Raw genomic sequence first — 22,849 nt, 5'->3', positions numbered from 1 at the left:
GGGTGAAGACATGGAATGGGCTGGTCCCATATCCACATGTGTTGAATAAAAATTCAGGAAGGATATCTCAGAAGAAAGGAGTCCCAGCCCCACACCAGGCCCCCTACCCAGGGTTCCAGTGCCAGGAAGATAAGTCCTCATAACTTCTGGCTGCAAACACTAGTGGAGATGGAGTCAGTGGAAGAAAGTTCTGGAGTCCCAAGCAGTTCCCCTTAAAGAACTCACACACGAACTTACTCAGACTCACTCCCTCTGAGTTCCACCACTGGGGTAGCAGCTTGAAAGGACCAGTGGCATGCCAGGAAGAACTGAAGTATCTGGTATCCAGGTGGACATTGGGAGACAGCTTTTTTCCAGACAGAATGGCAAGCAGAGGCTATTGTCCCTTTTCTGACACCCCCCCCCCCCCGCCTGAGCCACAGAGCAGGCAGGTGAGGGCCATATCTGAGACTCCATCAACCTGGCTAACACTGTTTTCCCTGCCCTGGAGATTCCCTGAGACTCCATCCCACCCAAATATGGATTATTTGTCTTGGCTCATGCTTCACAACTTCCTAAATCCTATTAAACAAGCAATAGCCAGGCTCAGTGAGCCTCCAGCCTCCATCCCCCATAACTCTTGTTAGGTGTCCCCAGGCACGACACTATCAGCAGCCAGCCTAGATTCACAGCTTAGCTTTCCTTGGGTATCTCCAAGCTCAGCACAGGTAGCAGCCATCTCAGATTGCTTTATAACTCATGCAGGGTAGCCCTGGGCAACACACAGGTTGGGGCTGACGTTGGCCTGCACCACCCAGGAAACCCCAAAGCCTGTACACCCAGTGGACAGCTACAGGTCACATCAGACACCACCACCCTGCCCCTGCACAGTTGACCCTCCACAGAGGGTGAAGGTTGGTGGTCAGTAGTCACAGCCAGTCCTTGCAGCTGATTAGACTGATTAAAGCCCTGCCATTGATCTGCCAATAGCAATCAAGCCTCAACCACAAGTGGAGAGTGTATTCAGCCCACATGAAGGGTACATCTCAAGCACCCAGCTTCAATGATAAGAGAGGCTGTGCCACCAGACCCTACAGGACACCTACTATATTAGGCCACACCACCAAGACAGGGAGTCATAACAGCTCAACCTAATACATAGAAACAGGCACAAGAAGGCAGCCAAAATGAGGAGACAAAGAAGCATGGCTCAAATGAAAGAAAAGATCAAAACTCCAGAAAAAGAACTAAACAAAATGGAGATAAGCAATCTATCAGATTCAGAGTTCAAAACTCTGGTTATAAGGATGCTCAAGGAACTTAGTGAGGACCTCAACATCATAAAAATATATGGTCAAAAATGAAGCATACACAATTGAAATAAAGAACAATTTACAGAGAAACAACAGTAAAGTGAATGAAGCTGAGAATCAAGTCAATGATTTGGAACATAAGGAAGCAAACAACAACCAATCAGAACAAGAAGAAAAAAGAATTTGAAAAAACAAAGATACTGTCAGCAGTCTCTGGGACAACTTCAAGTGTTTCAACATTCACATCATAGGGATGCCAAAAGGAGAAGAGAAAGAGCAAGAAATTGAAAATCTATTTGAAAAAATAATGATAGAAAACTTCCTAATTTGGTTAAGGAAATAGACATGCAAGTCCAGGAAACACAAAGAGTCCTCAATAGATGGATGCAAAGAGGCCCACTCTAAGACACATTATAATTAAAATGCCAAAAGGTTAACTACAAAGAGAGAATCTTAAAAGCAGCAAGAGAAAAGCAGTTAGTTACCTACCAGGGAGTTCCCTGAAGACTGTCCGCTGATATTTCAAAAGAAACTTTTCATGCTAGAAGGATTGGCAAGAAATATTTAAAGCATGAAAAGCAGGGAGTTACAGCCAAGATTGCTCTACCCAGCAAGGATATCATTTAGAATCGAAGGGCAGATAGAGGTTCCCAGACAAGAAAAAACTAAAGGAGTTTCATCATCACCAAACCATTATTATATGAAATGTTAAAAGGACTTATTTAAGATAAAAAAGATAAAAACTATGAACAATAAAATGGCATTAAATATGTATCTATCAAAAATTGAATCTGAAAAACAAACTGAGCATCAAGTTCAGAGACAGAATCTAGGATACAGGGAATACTTTGATGGTTGCCAGCTGGGAGGGGGTGTGGGGGAATAGATGAAGAGGTGAGAGGATTAAGAAGTACAAATAGGTAGTTACAGAATCGCCATGGGGATGTAAAGCACAGTATGGGAAATGGAATAGCCAAATAATTTACATGCATGACCCATGGATATGAACAAATGTGGGGATTGCCTGAGGGAGTTGGGGGTTGCTGGGTGGAGGGGGGCAAAGGGTGAAAATTGGGACAACTGCAATAGCATAATCAGTAAAATATAAATAAATAAATAAATAAAATTACCACCCTGCTAATTTGTTAACTATTGGATGGGAAGAGAATGTTTTCTTTTTCACAATGAGCCCTGGACTCACCTACCCCACTCCACTCAGTCCCAGGTGACAGATTTGGGGTCCCTGGTGCCCTTGAGCTCTTTTTAGGTCTGTGGTTATCCAACTCAGATCTCCTGAAGGGCCTGTTAGACCAACCTGTCAGACTCTTTCAGAGTACCTGATTCCGTAGATCTGGAGTAGGGCCATGAAGTTACATTTTTCACAAGTTTCCAGCAATATGGAAGATGCTGGTCAGAGAACACACCCAGGCCTCGGGTTCTGACCACTTCTGGCTACTCTGGACAGTCAGTCTAAGAAGACCTCACTTCAGGGTCTAGACCCTAGCCAGCATCAATTGGCCAGGGCCCCAGGTAAATAATGATTTCCTTCCCTTCCCCAAGCACACAGAGGTCTTTCTTATGAAACCAAACCCTCAACTCAGCTTCAGTTTCCTCAGCGCTTAATCCTTCTAACTGACATTGTGACACCTCTCCCTTGACTGAAACCCAGAGCCTGATCATTAAAACAGATCCGGCCACAGCATCCGGACACTGGGAAGCAGTGGACTGCCAGAATGCTGGGAAATCCAACAGCTTTGAAAGAAGATCCAACAAGATCACATTACAATTTGGACTTAATCAGAAAGAAAAACATTAACTTATTTACCTAGAAATAAAACATTGTTTTTAAATGGGTAAAGCTTTTCCAAAATATACCTAAAAATTCCCTCTCAATTCTGCATGGCTTGGAAGTACTCTTTACATCTAGAATCAAAGCAATATTATCTGCCTTTCTACCTTTCTCACCATTTAGATGGACTATGCTTCCTCAGAATCAGGATGGCCCAGGCTCCTCCCCTGTAACACACCCTGTACACTTTCAATTAATTCCCTCCTCACTTTCCCCCAAAAGAAAGCTCACTGAGACTTCCGGCCAAGATGGAGGCTTAGATGGACACGCTAGGTCTCCCTCTACAACTAGAGAGGAATACAACTACTTCAAAACAAAGGATAACTAGAAATTCCAGAAAATAAAACTACACGGAAGTCCAACATATGAAGTTATAAACCAGCGGTGCCATTTGGGCAGGTAAGAGTTAAAGAGGGCAGTGCTGTTTGCGGTTGCACCCGGAGCGGCAGGGCTGCGAGGAATCCCGGCTACGCAAGCCCCTGGCGGTGCGCGACTCCGGCGCTGGGGAGAGCGGCCGCCGCATCGCCTTGAACAGTGAGGCCCAGGGGGACGGGAGGACGGATCCCGGTCTCCTAGCTGAATAACTGTGTGAATCCATCTTGGACCCCCGCCCCCAAAGAAAGCACCACAGGGCTGCGAAATAGGTCGCGGACAGGCAGGCGCCGGTCGCTGATTTGTGACGCCAAACGGCGCCGGTCGCTGGGTCATTACAAGTACACAGGCACTGCCCCGACAGCCGGCCCAAGAAAACAAAACGCATCTGTCAAAATGAGGCAGACAACTATAGAAATCCCGGTGACACAGCTCACCAGACAGCAGATAGAGAACCTGACAGATGAACAGATAAGAAACCTGTCAGAGGCTCAGTTCTGGGCCATTGTTATCAGGTGGCTTACAGAATTCACAAAAGAGCAGGAAAAAGATAAGAAAGAAGCGAAAAAATTTCATAACGAAAGGAACAAAACCGCATACGAGATAGAAGGTGAGAAAAAATCCAGAGTTCATTTCAACAAACTGGAATATGGAGAAGGAACAAGCAGTCAACCAATGCAGCGAGAGGAAATGGGAAGCAACGATGAGAGGATCAGAAACTTCTGGGACAGCTATAAAAGGCCCAACATAAGAATCATTGGTTTGCCAGAGAATGAGGAAGATGAACTAGAACTTGAAAAATTGAGTGAAAATATAATAAAGGAGAACTTCCCAGACTTGGGGAAGGGAATAGACTTGCAGGTCCAGGAAGCAAGGAGAGTTCCCAAGAGACTGGACCCAGGGAGAACCACTCCAAGACACATTATAATCAAAATGTCAAAAATTAAAGATAAAGAGAGAATCTTAAAAGCAGCAAGAGAGAAGAAAAGAATTATGTACAAAGGGGTCCCAATTAGACTATCAGCTGACTTCTCAAGGGAGACCCTACAGGCAAGAAGGGACTGGCAAGAAATATTCAAAGTAATGAAAATCCAAAACCTACAACCACGAATACTCTATCCAGCGAAATTGTCATTCAGAATAGAAGGACAGAGAAAGTGTTTCCAGGACAAAATAAAACTGAAAGAGTTCATTAGATCCAAACCACTGTTATATGAGATGTTAAAGGGACTGGTTTAAAAAAACAGAAGCTAGGGAGATGAAACAAAGGCAAACTAAATAGGCAACGAGAGTGGAAAAGGAACTGTGGGTACGGGAAGCATATTGGGGGGAGGTCAACAGGGAGGGGGAATGGGGAAAGGGAGGGAGATGATATAGGAATTGGGGATCAAGGTAGGAGGGAATGGAATAGATGGAGAGAGGTTGGGAGGAACTGTATGCACAACTAATAGACATAATCTAAAAGGGGGGGACAACTGGAGGGAGGGGGGCCACCGGGTGGAGGGGAGCAGAGGGAAGGGAAATTGGCACAAATGTAATATTTTAATCAATAAAACACATTAAATCTGAAAAAAAAAAAAAAAAAGAAAGAAAGAAAGCTCACTGAGATACAGCAGAGGTTCTGAGAAAGAACAAGGAGCATCACCCCAAAAATTATGGTGGGTTAAGTCTAGCCAGAGCGTAACTATCTGCAGAGTGGACAGAAGGGAAGCCAGACTCTCTCTGAGAACTATAGCTTTTCTTTGCCAATGGATCCCATGGTGGATAGATGAAGATCTTTTATGGCTCTAATGGGCATCCAAGTACATCATGACAGTGTCAGTAGGGTCACCTCACCAATCCTAGATCATTGACATTCTTGAAACCTAGAAAAAACGGGAACCGAACATCAAAGAAAAAAAAAATCCAAATATCACAGTATTCCAAAGTGCAATAAATTACTTTCACACTGCCTGCTACTTGCTGTTACCGAACCAGCAGTAATCTGGACAAACAAGCCTTACTTGCGTTGAGTTAAACCCGAGATGGGCCTTGCAGCTTTAAGGCCTTGGAGAATTGAATATTTATAGCCATGTTTCAGCCCTGCTCGCCACAAACAAAGAAGTGTGAATTTTTGCCACTGATTCCCCATAGTTCTAAATTCATAAATCTGAACTTTTCAGGCATTTGAATAATATTTTTAAATGTATTCAACATTACATTCCAATTCCTTTCCCAGGATACTGTTTTCATTCCAGACCGGCCACCACAGACCTCCACAGTCTGCAGAGTTTTCAGACATGCATAAATATAAGTGCACACAGCCGTTTACTCTAGTGAAATTTCACGTACACAGGGAGATTATTTTTAGTTATGGAGCCCAGTCAAAACTTTGTACAAAGCAAAAATCAAGGAAGAACAGAATTGGTAGACAAAGTGATGATGTTCTTTTCTAGACATTTCTAGATATGAGTCAAGAAAAGTAAATCCCTTAATGAAAGCAGTTTTGATTATAATGATGGCAACATCAGTAGTCAAGTTATTCCCCAACATTTTTGTTCAATACAAAATCCATATGTAGACAAGATCATATTTACCCAGACAACCATGACTTTCTAAACATGTCACAGCAAAGTTAGTTTTTCCTTTGGGAAAAGGGAAAAAACAAAGCGTTCATCAGATACATAAACAGTCAAGCAAAAATGATTAAAAATCCACTAGAATATATACTTCCTGAGGGCTAAGATTTGATCTGTCTTGTTGATTGCAGTAGTTCCAACACCTACAATAATAATTGGCACATAGTAAGTGCTCAGTAAAATCCAGGTTTACACACTCCACTGTATGGCTAACTAATCAATGTGCTAGATCCTATCAGTCAGCTATTGCCACAATAATGCTATGTGGCAAACAACCACAGAATCTCAGCACCATACAAGAAGCTTTTTTTTCCTAGTTCACACATTTGTTGGTTGACTAGAGTTTAGTTAATCTAGGTTGGGCTCAGCTGGGTTCAAGATAGGTCTCTGTGTCTGTCATCCTCTTTGGACCAACAGCACCTGAACCATGGTCTTCTCTCAGGTAAAGGGAGGAGTACAAGAGGCTAAGCCATACCACAAGCTCTTTATAAGCCTCTACTTTATGTCTGTAAATATCCCACTGGCAAAAGCCACGTCACATGGCCACACCCTGCATCCCCAGGGACAGGGGTGGAGAGGGCCCTAGGGAGTGTCTCCCACAGACCAGTAATTCTAAAACTTGCAGAAGGTAATTTCTTTTTAAAGAAAAAATATTCCTCAAGGACCTCTGGGGTTGGCCAGTTATTTTTATTATAATTCATTTAACTATATAGAAAAACAAATGACTTATAGACATCTTATGCTGATAGTTTCATACCACTATACAAACAAATGTACAAATTAAACTCTGTCAAAACTGCAAAGCCAACAAAACAAAATATCATTGGCGCCATGTAAAGGATTATGTTGTTTTGCTGACACTAAATCGTTGCTTTCAGTTTGACTGTGCAGCTGACTGTTACAGCCCAGTTTCCCTTCTGTTCATCATGCCCATGTGGCTCTTTGCTAGATGAAGACCCCATTTCTCAAACATTTTTTCTGTCTCCGAAAAACAGCACTCTGGTATCATTGAAGCAAATGTACTATTTTTATATCAAGCCTACTTCTATATTTTGCTCATTAGACCATGACAATGAGTATATTTCTACTCCATACCAATGCTTCAGAAAACCCAAATGCACCAACATGGATGAAAAAGCATCAGTGCTGGGGTATGTCACATTTTCAGATGATCCAGAATAGGGACATATTTTCAAAATCATTATTTAAATCAAACTTCAAATTATGCAGTTCCCAATGGGAATCCACCAGAGAAACACAGACCTCACTTTGAAAAACACGGAGCTAGCCCACACTCTCCAGCGCGTGGCTTCCTGACCATTGTCCCTATGAAGCTGCTCAGTGCAGCCCTGCATTCTGGAATCCACAGCTCCATCTGTTGCCTCCTTCTCGCTCATTCACAGTTACTAACACATCCACTACGACCTCAAGCCATGCTCTAAAAGCTCAAAAGGACTCTTGATCAACTACCTAAAACTAAACAGGCCAGGGAGATTAGGACGAAGGAGGCCTCAGAAATACATCATTTCGTTGTCAGGGGCAGACATCTCTCAGTGTCTGCCCTACCAGCACCCACTGGGACGACCCTCCTCAGCTGAGTGAACCTTCTGGTAAGGGGATGGGCACAATGACCCAGCTGACTCATTCTTCCAGGAATTTGAATCTCCAAGGAAAGAATGCCAGGATGGAAAATGACTGTTACAATTCATCCTGATGTTAATCCTAAAAAGACTAACTCCCTTAGCTCTCCAACATTCAGAATCCCAGAACTGCCCAGTTTCCTTTCAGAGGCCGGGTTACATACAACTCATGATTTTCCTTCACTTCCAGGATCTGCCTCATGGCCTTCCAGTGGATTCCTTTTTGGTTTAAGTAGCCAGCGTTGGTTTCTGTACCCCAACTGCTAAATATTCCAACATGAATGTCTAAACATAAACAATCTCAAACAAGGCAATGATTACAAGAACAAATGCAACTGTGTTTGCCTTCAAATTCCCAAAACAGAAGTGATCTCATCCCCAAATGCTGTTTATGCTGTACAGTCAGCTACTGAAGCTTGGAGTTAACCCTTCCTCCTCCATCCTCTGGCCTCAGAGCTCCAGGAACCCCTCACCAAGAGGCCAGAGCACTGACAAAGGTCACTCTCCCATACTGCCAGGGTCTGGGGCAAGGGTCACTGGATGCCCATGCAAGACAGGTTCATGCTCCTTTAACCCACCCCCAGGGCCCTCAAAGAGGCAAGACTGGGACAAGGAGGGCTGAGGAAGAACCAACAGATGGCTCCTCCCCGCTCCATGGCACAACCAGGTTCAAGTCTTCCAAGTACCAATAATGCTCAATCCCTTTATATTCTTTCAGTCTTTGTATGAACACTGCTCCCCTGCCTCATCTTGGCACATTTGTCGAGCCCTTTCTGCTTCTACAACTGATGCAGATCAAAAACAAACAGCATCCCACCAACAGAGAGCACCTTGCCTATATGGACTAAGTCTTACTAATCTCTAAGTCATCAGGGTTAAGCACAATATTTACATTTAGTGTCTGCACAACGAATCTGTTCATTGTGCTGGGTGATTGAATAAGTAACTCGATCAGTCTAAGGATATACACAGGCACCTTCTGGAACATCATCATCGTCATCGTCATAATAGCAAACACTGATATGGCACCTGCCAGGCACTGTTCTAAGAATCTCTACGTATTAGCATCCAATCCTCATAACAGCCCTGGAGGTAGTTACTATCATCACACCTGTTTTACAAATGAGGAAACAGTATAGAAATATTAAGAAACTGGCTCAAGTCCAGCCAGGTAGTAAGTAGCAGAGTGGGAACGCAAGCCTAAGCAGTCTGCCCCACTGCACCACACTGTCTCTTACATGACAATAATATGTCAGGCCAAGCCCACCACAAAGCCTGGAGGGTAGAGATCCTGCCTTTATCCCTCCCACACCTCACAGAGCAGGTGCCAAGACTGGCTTAAGAAGGACATGCACCAACAGAGCAAAAAGGAAAAGAGAGAGAGAGGGAGAAAGAACTCATGGAGATGAACAAGTGTGGTAATTGTGGGGGGCAGGTGGGTGGGTGGAGGTGAAAGAGGGTACAGGGGGGTTAGATGGTGGTGGGTAAATAAATAAATAAATAATAAAAACAAATTTTTAAAAAAGAAGGACATGCACCATTCACTCCTATTCCTTCGAGCACCTGCTCCAAAGGGACTCAAGAAACAGGGGAGGAAAAAACAGCCATGTGTATATTTTAAACATATTTAAATTCCTCGGTTATCTACAATCTTCTATCCATTAATTGACACTATTAACCACGTCTATTGAGAGAAGCAATGAAAGGGTAAGAAACATTAAGCCAAAACTGAAGTTACTCTTGGAGCAACTTCGTTTTGGTTAACATGAGAATATTTATTATTTTCAAATTTATGTCTAAAAATAGTCAAAAGGAAGAAGATATATATACACTCCTATGAGGTGATGATGTTGATGATTTTGAGAAAAGGCTTTTCACAAATTGTGGCTGAAGATGGGAACTGAAACAGAAAGAGCAACATCCCTGACTGTCATTAAGAGTGTAGCTAACCAATGAAAGGAAAAGCTAAATCAAAAGCACTCATTGCAAATTAATAGAAATACCAGAAAGAGCCTTACTTCATTGTTCATGAAATGCAATTCAACCACTTTTGAGTTGTATCTCTCAGTTGCCTCATCCCAATAAATGGTCAAACACCTGTACAGCTGCTCAAAGCCAGGTGCAGTTGTACAATTGCAGGGAGCAAGGGGGGAGTGTGTGTGTGTGTGTGTGTGTGTGTGTGTGTGTACACATATATGCCTTAGCCAGCTAACCACTGTCTGTAGCAACTAAACTGAGTTTCTGCTGTCCTGATTACATGAAATGCACAAAAATTACATAGCACACAGGGACACAAACTTTCCATCGTGGATACTTGAGCCAGTGTGTGAAGTTGAATGATTTCAGCAGGCAGTGCCCTTGCAGAGTGCCCAGCACAGAACGGTTCCTTTAACAGAAGTCCATGCTTTATCTTTTGTTCTGTAAGTGTGTCCTCACCTGCTTATGTATTCCCTCATTCAGCGACGATTGACGGAGGACCCAGGCCTGCTCCAGTGTGAGATATTGTCACTGGAGTCCAACCTATGATAAAGTATCAGGCTCAACAATCCCTTCTTACCCCAGCAAACAATCAAGAAACCCCAGGCTGTGGACTGCACAGCACTGGGAAAATGAAAAAGCTAAAAAGCAGAAGGGGCTTTGAGGTCTGAAGGGAGGGTGGGGAAGAGAAGAAAAGAAGCAGCGGGTGAGATGCTCTCCAGACCCAAAATAGAAACGCAGAGCGGCTGCGACAGATTTCAGTCTGCTGATCTGAAAACGCACATTACTTTGTCCTGATGGGAATCAGTAAGGCATTCTTTCATATCCGTCCATGTATTTCCACTGCCCGTATGCAGGCCTCACCTCCTGAGGAAGCCCGCCTGCAGGTTGCCTGTGACCTCCAGGACATGAGGGGACAGGGACAGGGCCACAATGGGTGAGGGATGGGTGTGAATGGCTCCAGGGACCACGCAAGCCCCTGCCCCAGCTACTGGCAGGCCCCCAAGGAATGCTGGCTTCAGACATTTGGGAGGTTATTCCTTCATGTTCAAATGCATAAATGTCAAGTTGAAGCCTCTGATGTCACCAAATGGGAAACACCAAGGGCGAGGGCATTGAGACTTTTGGAGCTCAGCTTTTTGCCCTTATCACCTGCCTCTTCCCTCCCCAACCTTGTCCCTGGTTTTAAATCCCTCTCGGCTACAGGAGTTACCTATGGGAACACCAATACTATATATATCATCACTGCCCTCCCTCAAAACTAAAAATTCAGAACATTTCCATCCTACCACGTTTCTAAGTAGATAGGTTGGTGTGGGTTTTTTTGACAGTTCGTAATGTTTTTATAACTACATACAATTTTATAACAATACATGACTCAGTTATTCACGGGAAGACAAATAAGTCTTTAGAAAATCCACCACCATTCTTTTAAACTATTAGTTTCACCTTCCTGGGCCCAACACATAGTTGCTAACAAGTAGTAAAATGAGTCGTTTTTCTTCACACTCCCTTTCCCCTGATGATGAAGCCAATAAATAACAAAATGATCAAAATGCAGGCATCCCAGGGAAGTCCAAGAAGAAACATCACAGGTCATGTGTTTGGAATTGTCACAAGGACATTAAACCAGAAAGAATTCTTGTCCCAGAAGGCAAATTCCCTCCTCACCCTTCTTAAAATGTATTGGGTCCTGGTTTGATAGGACCTTATTCATTAGCTATGAAGATCAGTTTAAGCTCTTTGCCCAAGGTGAGAGAGTTTTTGTCTCTAATACTATCTTGCAGTTAATTAAAGCTCTCTTCAGTAGCTCCAGCATCTGTGAGGGGCATGGTGCTGGGCCTGGAAGACACACCCCAAAGGAGACAGTTCTGCCTTAATGAGGTTTGGGGCATAGCCAAGGAGGCAGCTATTTATTACACAGATAGCTAATTACCATTGTGACATAGTTTTAAAAGAATACAACTTGGGGAAAACCATTTCCTTCAAGGACCTGCGGTTAGGGGGCAGAGAGACGATTGGTAGCAAGGCAGGCATGTGCCCACAGGTTAACGTCTGGCTGTGGGGCATGTCTGCAAAGGAAACTTCCAACTCATTCCTGTTCTCTGAAACATCAATATGAACTTTGCACCCAGAGTCACCTGTGCAAAATGCACAGATTTACAATAGATTAAAGCATTGGGGGAAAAGTCTTCTGTCTGTGCACAGCCCCTAGTGATGGAGGCAACATAGGCCTGATGCTTGTCTTTGACGTCATCCTTCTCTAGCTCAGGTCAGCACCTTGTTTCATTCCCCTCTGGCCTCCTCCAAGCTCTGCCCCTCCCCATCTGCCCCCGGACACCTACCCCATGCTCATTTCTACTAATTCCAACAGAACCAATAACTGACAACATAGGTGTTGGGTGATAATGCCCTGGGTCTTTGAATTACTTGCATTTTAAAGGAGAATTCCAGAAGATTGAAAGAAATTTTTCAGATTCTAGAAGTCAAAATGATAAAGTGCGGTTTGCCTGACCCATCCAATGCTGTCTTAGATAGAGAGTCCCCCAACTGCTTCTCACAAAGAGAAATGGGCCCACCCCATGAGTTCCCCTCTCATATGTGCAAACCCTGAATTGTCTCCTTATTTCCATTTATGTTTATTTCCAGCACACTTGCCCCTGGAGCACCTAAGGTGACAGAAAACATGTGAAGCCCTTTTTTAAAACAAAAATTGAATCTCTGGAGCCAATGTCATGATATAAAAAACAGATCGCATATCACCGAAGAAAATGCTAAACACTTAACTCTGCCATTGCCTTTTTCTCATCCTTCAATTACATACTTTTAAGTGATAAAGAATCAGTCTTGTCCTAAATGCACACATACACACTCCTGTCCTTATATGACCTTGACCTAGTTTCCTTTAAACAAGAACTTTCCAGGAAGCTCATCTGGTAAATGACTACTAAGAGTTATCTTTCTGAATGACAACTGCCTCCCGATACCATACAACACTGGTATATTTGAATGGTGAAATAATGTAAACCAGATTCAAAAGTCAAACATAGCCTTTTAGGCAGCCTAAGCAGTCTCATTTATACCCTCTCTTCATAATTAGAGGAGTTTGAAGCTCCAAATCTCATTCAAGATGTTTTTGCATTAACACACCTCCCAGTCCTACAGCAGGAAGCAGGAGCCTCCTAAAGGAGGGAGCAGAAATAGAGAAAGATGGGACCAAACTGAATAACAACTAGCAAACAGACTTCCCCTTCCATATTGCACTGAGGCCTGTCTTTCTTTCCTACTCTAATAAGACTATTTTCCACCTGGTTTCCCAACCCCAGAATCCCTTTCATCACATGCTCCACATTCGCTCCGTTCTGTTGAATTGCATGTACATACCCAGTCCTCTGGTTTTATTGGTCTTGTTCTACATAATTGGCTTTATCTTCTGGTGCCTCACCCACAAATCCACATGAGAACTAATTTTGTGGTCTACCCTGATCCAAAGCCCAAACTATTGAAAGGAGCCAGAGATGACCCTTCATGCTTTCATATGCCAGGTGCATGTCACAGAGGTGTATCGGGTTCATCAAGAGGCTGGACACAGGCAGACAGGTGCCCAGTGAACCCAGACACTTTGTTCCTACTCCCATCAGATGCACTCATTTTCTTTCTTCTTTCTTTCGTTCCCAATCTCATTCACGCAGGTGGTTACAATTTTAGTCATATGTTAAAGATCCCTAACTCTTCCTACAATCCAACAACCGCCTCCCTCCCCACTCTGGGAGCCAAACCCATATTTCCAGATGTCTATTTGGCATCTCCATTTGAATATCTCACAACATCACAAACAAGGTGGGGCAAAGGTAGGTTGGTAGTTGTCCATATGGAAAATAATACAATAATTAATAAAGAACAATACAAGAATAAAGTCTGTTTTGTGTACTCACAACTGTAAACCTACCTTTGCCCCACCCTGTGCTTATAACATCCAAAACTGAGGCCATTAGCTCCCCCCACTAGCCTGTGCCTCCTTCAGTTGTTTCTTATCAATGGCCTCACTGATCCCATCCCCCAGCCCACACCCCCACAGAAACCTGGATGTTTCTCTCTTTTACTCCCACTTACATAAAATCAATCCCCGATTCCCACACTTCTTCTGAAATTACTTTAACATCAGTCCATTTCTCTTCATCTCCACAGCCAACCCTTATTCGACAGGGGAAAATTTCCCTAAGACTACACTGCCCTGCCTTCCTCTAGCCCCATCCTGTTCTGCCCCAGCCTTCCTTCAATTCCTGGAATATACCCATTTTCTTCTCATCTCAGGCTTCACATATGAGGCTCCTGCTGCACTGATTTCTCTGCCCTGATTGGCCAACTCCTAAGACTTAGGTCTCAGCTCCCCGCCCTCTGAACACACATCAGGTAAGTTCCACATAATACACATTCATTGCACATTGCCTTTATCCTTCCTGGCACTTATTATAATAAATGTAATTCATTGTACAATTATTTGCTTATTGTTTGTTTTCCCCACTAGATAGTAAGTTTCAAAAGGGAAGACACTACTATATCTACCTCCCTGTTTGACACATGGTAGGAATTTGACAGGTAATTGAAGAAATGCCATTATCACTCATACTCAGTAGGATCCTCTCCTGTCTTACCTTCAGGTTCTGGCTCAGCCTGATGCTTATGATGGCAGCAGTCCACCCTCAGTACTCTATTAGTAATAAACTTAAACAAACTCTTCATGAGTCCTTTTTAATCTAACCCAGAATCACTCATCACCCCACGTGATCCCAGATCATGAGTCTGCTCTCTTACTGAAATACCCATCTCCCGAAAGGCCACTGCATGTGATCTATGTGCACACAGTCAGTGTTAACTCCTAACTCACAATAGTATCTGATAACTGCATGGTGCTGCATACGTTTTAACACATTACCCACATCATTTGGCTTATTATTTATAAAGACACTTAACAAAGTGGGTAAGGGGCTTGTTCAAGATCTCAAATTTAGTGATGGAGCTGGGACTGGAGTTGAGTTTCCTAGACCCCCTGCCCAGTCAGAGCTGTGCTGAGGCCCCGGAGAAAGACATTTTCCCTAGAAACACCCTACAGAGTGGAGGGCCACAGTCACACCCATAACCATGACTCAAATTTTAGAGGTATCTAGAGAAGGGAACTTAGTGATAGAAAATAGGGTGAAAGGGAATTCCTTCTCTACACTGCCATCTATTATACTTCTCTCTGTCCTTCAACACCAAGGTCAAATGAAACTTTCTCCTCTGAAGGCCTCCAAAGACTAACTGTGTTACCTCCTTCAACAAAAATTGACTGGACACCAGGCCCTGCCCTTGGACCTGAGGAAACAAAGACAATAAGACTCCCCCTGACCCCCGAGCCTGTGGTCTCCCCCAATTCTCTCCTGCACAAATATTATTGAATATAAATATTTGTTTGTCTATCTTACTAATCTGAGAGGGCTTCAAGGGTAAGGACTTCTTCATCTCCATCCCCCAAATGCCTCCCTCCCATTCCAAGTCAGAGGGAGCATCATAAAAGGAAAGAACTAAAAGAGGAAGGGTAACAGTCAAGGATAAGTTGTACGGGTTCACGTCCAGCCACAGGGCTCGGGATACTGACCACTAGCCCTCTCCATGTATGACTTTGTACATAGGGATTTTAAACCAGAGTTTGTCCTAACTCCCCACTCCTTGGTAAGTTCCCTGAAGATAGGAGCCATATCGGATCTGATGGCTGGAACCACAGTTTGTCTCACCTGCTCAGACAGCACAACGTTCCATGTACTTTGCGTAATTTAATGGAATTCTAACCCATACATTAGGAACGAGTTACTAGTACAATAGGCATCCAAGTGATATGAAATTACAGCAGCAGGAAGAACACACAACCACAGAAATGAGCTGCTGAACTAAGCAAGATTAGCTACATATTAATATTTACAATTTGCAACTTCTTGTTTGCTCCTGTTGTCATCTGCCAGTGCTGGCTAGCAGAATAAGCAATAGCAGTTACCAAACTTAATTCCTTTCAATAAGTTAAATTCTTTCTTTACCATCTGGAAACTAACATTCTTTGATTTGGGCTGGGAAACAGAGAGTCCAGTTCATGAAAGAAATGCTCTGAGAAAACCTAGTTTGGGATTCATTGCTGTGAAAAATTTCCTAGCAGTTCACCCATTACATCTATTCTGTGAGTACCCAACAGAACCTTCTGAATGCTACGAAAGCAAGCAGGTAATCAAAGGATGCTATACCACATTTGTCTGGATCCCCAGAAGGAACCCTAAAAAATGGGTAGCTCCTATGTCCCAGACTCAAATCCTAACCAACAAGCAACTATGTTGCAGCCCTAAGTTGTTGACCAAGAAGCCCCCATGCACTTGGGATGATAACCTCGGTTCACCTAAATTGGAAAATCTCTTTTTTTCTTATGGGATAAGTGATTTTGCAACCACAGGAATATTTAGAATTAAAGATAGAGGTGAAATAAGTCAAACTTATACTTTCATATTAAATTTAGGAATAAGCTTTGTAGTCATCAGGTTGTTCTGTATGCATTTGATATTTAACTGTTTGTGAAATTAAAGAGCATCTGACATTTAAAAATATGACAGATTTTCTTTGTAATTTCAATTTAAAATGTATGATGACTTTAGACTTAAGAGCCTGAAAATGAATGTGCATTATTTAATTTAGTGTTTATTCATTTATTTAACAATTATTAAACACATTCTTTGTACCCAGAACTTGGAAAATGCAAAGAAGTTATATAGCATTTTAGGGCTGAAAGGACCCTGTTCTAAAGAAGTTTATATATGGGTATTTTAGGTTGAATCGTGAGCCCCACAATTTCATATATTGAAGTCATAATGCCCAGTTCCTCAGAATGTGACCTTATTTAGAAATAGTCATTGCAGATTAGTTAAATTAAAATACAATCACACTGGAGTGGGCCCCTAATCCAATATGACTAGTGTCCTTATGAGAAGAATAACACCTTAATCTCTGAATTTTAGGCTCCAGAACTGTGAGACAGTAAATTCCTGTTGTTGGAAGCCACCCAGTTCACATATTTTATTATGGCAGCTCAAGCAAGTAAATACATTGGTGACGTACCTGTTGCCTCTTAGCTCCAAGCCCAGCGTTCTCTTTTCTGCCCTGTGATGCAGAAGCCGGAACTGCAAAGCAGTATCACCTCCACCCTGTCAGCTGGCTTCCTGGGAGTTGCTCCCAATATGAGGCACGAGAGAGAGGCTGGGAGGTAAGAAAACAGAGAAGGATCTTCCAGTTTCCAACTTCCATCAGCATCACAACCAACAACAGCATCAGGCTGACTTCAGTCCCAGCTTCTCTGTCCACTCCCAACACCAACCACCCTGTGCCTCCTTGGATGTGTCACCCTCTCAGTCACACCCCCCTGGGCCATCAGAATGCCACTGCTGTGCTCCCTCACCAGCCAGGCTGCCCCTCACCTCAGGCCCAGCCCAGCCTGCCGGGCCCTTCCCCACAGCTCCTAGGTTCTTCCTATCCTACCTCTTCTCTGCTGCTTTTGCAGTTACTACCTGTGCAACTTCAGCATTTCATTTTTGCTCTTTCAGATTTCCAACATGTGTGGAACCAATTCCAAGTATGAAATCTCCTCTGTTTGAAACACCTACGATGATTTTGGGTTGTCTGACTGGATCCTCCCTGATTTAGCTTACGACACCCATGAAGAGACAAATACACAAATATTCAAAAAGATAAGCAAGTCACAATAAATTGTTGTGACAAAGGCAAAGGTAAACACCCCCAATTTGATGTTCATGAGAATATAAATATGTCAGATTTTCTGCAGGGAAATTTGGCAAATGAATCAAAAGATAAAACATTCACAGTTTGAGTTGTAAAATCCCATTCCCAGAAATGTATCTTGAGGAATAAATCAAATAATATTCAAGATTTATGTACCAGGATGTCCACTGCAAGTAGCTATTTAAGAAATGTAGTTATATATTTTTGACATGGAAACATAGCCATGTCACAGGTTGTTAAGAGAGAGAAGCAGATTTACAAGCAACAGCTATAACATGAAAAAAAAATTTTAGAAAACAATTATAATTATCTTATAACAAAAGATTACAAAGAGTAATCACCTGGTAGGAGTTCAGATGATTAGGCCAAGTACCAGTTGCTTGGGGCAAAAAGAAGTGTTCTATTAACAACGGTTATGAAAATACTTATAGAACACTCTTCTAATGTAAATTTGTAAATGTTTAAGAAAACCAAATATATAAAATAGTTGAGAAATTCAGGCATTTGAAAGAAAGTAATCATCTTGCATCAATAGTATTTAATTCAAATTTACAAGGGTGTGCATTTGGGTTTTCTCTTTTCTATTATTTCTCTCACTTTTGTTTTTTTCAAGGTGATCCATATTTATTCAATGGCAAAAACATAATTCACTCACTGATATGCTAGCTCAATGTGTGAGCCTAATTTAATAGAAAAATGTCAACCAATGAGTAGAAGACCAGAGAGCAGTCCCGGTGGCCTTGAGTCCAAACGGCCTTAAATACTTTACCAATCTACTGTTTAAACAACTAACAGCATATCTGCAGCTTACAGAGAAATGAGGAAACAATGGAATTACCTCCTCAGAAACAAACTCATCAGGCAGTGGAAAACATCCTCTTCCAGCCACATGAACAATGGAATAATCTATAGAGAAATGATCACTGCAACTAAAATGCAAAATGGGCATCCAAATCCAATCAGTGCTTTCCTCCTGCCCTGGGCATCACCTGCACTCTCAGTCCTATGACTCTTCAGAACAGGCAGGAGCCGCAGCTTACTGGGAAAGGACACTCACATGAGTCCTCATCCTCATTTCTTAATACATTCTCACTCACATACTAGAAATCTAAAAATAGCATTGCCCATTGGAATTTAAAGGCTCAAAACTGAAAATTTCCCAGGCTTCACTCCAGTGACATTGAAAATGCAGATTTTTTTCTATACCAACAGAAGCTTGGGGAATTGGGACTAAAGGCAATGAGGTCCAAGGATCCATCTGCTTTGTGCTATCTTGGGGAGAAGCAGTCACTGCTATTTTGGAAATCTCAAATGCTTGGCCAGACTCTATGAAAGAACACAATGAACAACTAACATAACATCAGAGAAGAAAGCACCCAGGAACTGGGAATCATTAATCAGGCAGAATGACCTAGAGAGTCTTCAAGACACCTGTAGCAACCCTTGCAAGTCAGTATGTACCAACTCAAAAAATGGGTTTTAACCAGCATTCTTCTTCCTAGTAATGGTTCACTAAGCACACAAAATAGTAACTTACAGCTTTAATTTCATTATTTTCTCTGCCATCATTTACACAGTCAGCCAAAATTCTCTTAATAACTCCCATTTTTAAAGCACCATGGTAGGGTTTTGCCTCAAAGGGTCTTGCTTCAAGTAGCTTATAGGCTAATGAGGAGGAAAGAAATGTACAGAGATTGTGCAATAAGGTGATAAAAGAAAAGGGATAAATATTAGAAAGGAAAAAGTAAAACTTTATTAGCAGGTGACATAATTATGCACCTACAAACAAACAAGCATATGAATTAAGGAAGAACACAAGATACAAAGTTAGTATACAAAAACTAGTTGTATTTCTATAGACTAAAAATCAACAATCAGAAATAAATTTTTAAAAGTACTATTTACAATGGCATAAAAAATCAAATGTGTAGGAATAAATTTAACAAAAGATGTGCAAGAACCCTACATTGGACACATTGCTGATATAATAAAAGAAGACCTAACTAAATGAAGAGATATACCATATACATGGGTTGTTAAGATATTGATTCTCCTAAATTGACCTATACATTCAACCAAGTCTCATCAAAATCCTAGCAGTCATTTTTTATAAACATCGACAAGCTTATTCTGAGATTTATATGGAAATTTGAAGGACTCAAAATAGTCAAGACAATTTTAAGAAAGAAAAACAAAGTTGGAGGGCTTAAACTTTCAGTAATTAAGACAATGGGCAAAAAACTTGAACAGGCACTTTGCAAGATAAGGTATCCAAATAGGCCAGCAAATTTAAACTGGTGTGCTACCGGAATTTTTTAAACATGCAATACCTGACTACTTAGTCAGGGATGCTGACTTCTTTTTCCTTAGACTGTCAAATAAAACAAATGACAACAGCCAACACAACAGTAGCCATTTGCCATGAATGAATCAAAATTATACCTATTTCTTGTCGGATCAGCAAAAAATATATTTTTTGATGTGCCACAAATTTTAGTAATTAGTTTATGTATACCATGAGATTTTAAAAAGTTGAAAATCACTGAAATAGACAATAAGCTTTTCACATTGTGCTCAACATCATTATTTACCATGGAATTGAAACCACATGCCTCATTAAAATCACAATGAGATGCCACTACACATACAGTAGAATAAAGAAGATGTATACCCTCAGATGACAGCAAGGATATAGATAATGCATGTATATCTGGTGAGAATGTAAAATGGAATAACCCCTTTGGAAAACTGCTTGGTGGTTTCTATCAATATTAAGCATATGCCTCCTTATGACTCAGAAATTCATTCCTAGGTATATGTGCAAGAGAACGAAGGACTTGGTTAAGAATGTTTTAGCATCCTTACCCATAATTGTGAAAAACTGGAAATGGCCCAAGTTTCCACCAACAGGAGAACATATAAACAAATGTTATGTATTTATACAACGGAATTCTACACAGCCACACACACACACACACAAAAGAACTATTGATAGACACAATATCATGGATGAAACTCAAAAGCATTATGTTGAGCAAAATTAGTCAGAGAGAAGAGTACATAGTGTATGATGCCATTTATTTGAAGTTCAAGGATATGAAAACTAATTTATGGTGATAGAAATCAGAACACTCATTATCTTTGGTAGCTGGCAGTGGTTATTAACTGGGAAGAAGCATAAGCGGAATTTCTGAGGTAATGGAAATGTTCTATGTCTTGATCTGAGTGACTGTTGTACAGGAACATGTAAAAATTCATCAAGTTGTACAATTAAGACTTTTGCATTAACTGTACATAAATAATATCTCAATGTAAAAGAAAGTACAGAAATAACCAGATGGTAGGAGAAGAGAGCTTCCAGAAAAGGTGTGCATGTAAAGAGCTATTGGGATGGTAAAATTTCTATCTAAGGTGGTAGTGAGGGATGGGGAGGGGGCTGGGATCAGTAAAAGTGTGACATTTAAAATGACCCTTGAATCGAGGCTAGAGTCATGCTTGGGTATCAGCTATTGCCTTAGTGTGCTAGAGTCCTCGAAGAGCAATTGCTGGCCTTATTCATTGACTGTGGCCCCCGTATGGCATAGTCAGTCACCAGGTTAGTGACAATGCAAAAAATAAATAAATAAATAAAATAAAATAAATAAAAAATAAAATGACCCTTGAAAGAGGAAAAAGGTGTGAATATAAAAAAATGTAGTGTGAAGGTGAGAGAAGGAAGAAAATATCACAGGAGAGAAAACATTGCACATTGCTACGGTCTGAGTGTTTATGGCCCCCCCAAAATTCATATGCTGATATCCTAACCCCCAAGATGAGTCCCAGGAGGTGAGGCCTTGTGGAGGTTCTTAAGTTGAGAGTGGAGCCTATCAACAGGATTAGTGCCCTTACAAGAGACCTTTCCACCATGTGAGGACACAATGAGGAGGTGCCTTCTATGAGGAAGTAGGCCCTCATCAGACACAGAATCTCCTGGCGCCATGATCCAGCTTCCAGAACTGTGTTTACCACAAATTGTTTGCTGTTTACTAGTCATCTAATCTATAGTGTTTTTGTTATAGCAGCCCAAACATACTCAGATATGCAGTAATTGATGAAAATCTAAACTGAGGTAGATACAGTAAGAACAGATGATATGAAGAATATTAGAGAACTAGACTGTACCTGATTTGCCAATTCATCAAATACAGAAACCAGAGCTCAGGAGAGAGGTCAGAGCTGAAGACAGTTAGGGAGTCATTCTTAGAGGGTGACGTGTTATTGGCTAATAAATATTTGTTGGTTGGATGGATGTACAGAGGGAGGGAGGTTGAATCAGAATGTCAAAAGAAATGTATCAGGTTTAATCACATAAAATTGCTGGTATTTGAGCATTTTCAACCTTTTAAAAATTGCAGTTTCATATGGCTTCGTCTAATATATAAAAATAAAATAGAGGTCAAGGGCAGCTCTTGTAGCAGTCCTTCAGGGAGAGGAAGAAGAAAAGCCAGAGAAAGATTAGATGGGAAAATGCAAAATAACCCTGGCCATGTGGGTCAGTTGGTTTAAGCACAATTTAGTGAACCAAAAGTTGCCAGTTTGATTTCCTCATCAGGGCACATGCCTAAGTTGTGGGTTCAATCCCCTGTTGGGGCGCTACCAAAGTCAACTGGTTGATGTTTCTCTCTCGCATCAATGTTTCTCTCTGTCTCTCTCCCTCTCCCTTCCTCACTCTCTAAAATCAATCAACAAATTAAAAAGAAAAAGGAAATGCAAAATATTGATAATAGGCTCTATGGATTTTTAGGAATATATTGCCTTAATTAAAAATTATCTAATTAAAAACCTTGCCTAAAGACATGAAATGACTGTTTACAAAAGATACACAAAGCCTAATGCATATAAAAAATATTCAGCATCACAATAACCAGAGAAATAAGCATTAAAACCAGAGGATACCATTTCACAGATTTTAAAAAATAATAGTATATGTTTCTGGCAAGGGTTTAGAAAAACATTCTCACATATTTCTTTCAAAAGTAAATTCATATAGACTTTCTAGAGAGCAACTTATTTGTATGTATAAAATTCTTTAAATTTTTCATATCCTATGACTCAGTAATTCATTTCTAGGAGTTTATCCTAAGAATTTATTATGTGCATAGTAAAAAAAAAAAAAATGCAACAGAGACATATGTAGAAAGATATTTACCACAACCTTATTTATAATATAAAACATATTAAGTGTCCAATAGGGAATTTTAGAATATTATACAACTATTTTTAAGTCACCTTAGTATAAGAATATTTAAC

The 22,849-nt window shown here is 41.3% G+C and overlaps 1 protein-coding gene and 1 non-coding gene across 5 annotated transcripts in view; one reads left to right on the top strand and one right to left on the bottom strand.

The window, feature by feature from the left end:
* Positions 1 to 22,849, bottom strand: part of NCALD (neurocalcin delta) — a 377,772-nt gene that overhangs the window by 302,361 nt on the left and 52,562 nt on the right. For 3 of the 4 annotated variants that reach the window (XM_090283488.1, XM_090283487.1, XM_090283491.1), the window contains exon 2: positions 16,883 to 17,020. The exons of the other annotated variant lie outside the window; for it this stretch is intronic. The gene's annotated coding sequence lies outside the window, so the exon portion shown is untranslated. The remainder of the gene's footprint in view (positions 1 to 16,882; positions 17,021 to 22,849) is intronic. 4 annotated transcript variants of the gene reach the window in all.
* LOC150004145 (small nucleolar RNA SNORA3/SNORA45 family) lies at positions 21,037 to 21,168 on the top strand. Its single transcript, XR_016512525.1, has one exon. It is a non-coding gene; the product is annotated as a small nucleolar RNA SNORA3/SNORA45 family (small nucleolar RNA).

Source organism: Furipterus horrens, unplaced genomic scaffold, assembly GCF_987537825.1.
Source record: "Furipterus horrens unplaced genomic scaffold, mFurHor1.1.pri manual_scaffold_7, whole genome shotgun sequence".
Classification (NCBI taxonomy): Eukaryota; Metazoa; Chordata; class Mammalia; order Chiroptera; family Furipteridae; genus Furipterus; species Furipterus horrens.
This window is presented reverse-complemented; position numbering and strand designations above follow the sequence as displayed.